Raw genomic sequence first — 866 nt, 5'->3', positions numbered from 1 at the left:
TTATTCTGCTAAGCAAGGATATACATTATCAATATCTTGTGAATTACTTTCCAAACTTTGTGCTGTTCATATTTTGCCTACATAGCAAGATTAAGTAGCAATCACATGGGGTCCCTGGGTGGCTCAGTGGGTTAAGCCTCTGCCTTTGGCTTAGGTCCTGATCTCAGGGTCCTGGGACTGAGCCCCACATCAGGTTCTCTGCTCAGCAGGGAGCCTGCTTCCCTCCCCCCACCCCCACCCCCGCCTGCCGCTCTGCCTACTTGTGATCTCTGCCTGGCAAATAAATAAATAAATAAAGTCTTTTTTTTAAAAAACAGCAATCACACCAGCTCATATCTTGATAACCATTATAGATTCTCTTTACAAATACCATTTATTTGCTATATAACTAAGCCCTTCCCTTTTTTTTTTTTTTTAAGGTTTATTTATTTGAAAGAGAGAGAGAAAGAGCAGGGGGAGGAACAGAGGGAGAGGAAGAGAGAATCCACAAGCAGACTCCTTGCTGAGCAGGAAGCCAAACATGGGGCTCGATTCCAGGACCCTGACATCATGACCTGAGCAGAAATCAAGAGTCAGACGCTTAACCGACTGAGCCACCCAGGCACCCCAAGCCTTTCCCTTTAAGATTAGACATTTTCATTTTAAATTTGGGGTAATATAAATAACTTCCCAAATAACTTTGTAAATATTTTCATATGCATGGAGGGTTTTCCTGAAGACAAGTTTTCCAGGGAAAAAATTACAAGGAAATTAATCTGGTTTTTACTAAGTCATGTTTTTTAATTACTTTCCAAAATAGCTTACAAAGTTATTCTCCCACTAGTGTATGTTTATTTCACAACATCTTGCTCGAATTCTCTGTTCTT

The sequence above is a fragment of the Lutra lutra genome, chromosome 7 (genome assembly GCF_902655055.1).
Source record: "Lutra lutra chromosome 7, mLutLut1.2, whole genome shotgun sequence".
NCBI lineage: Eukaryota > Metazoa > Chordata > Mammalia > Carnivora > Mustelidae > Lutra > Lutra lutra.
The sequence above is the reverse complement of the archived record's forward strand: the minus strand, read 5'-3'. Positions refer to the sequence as shown.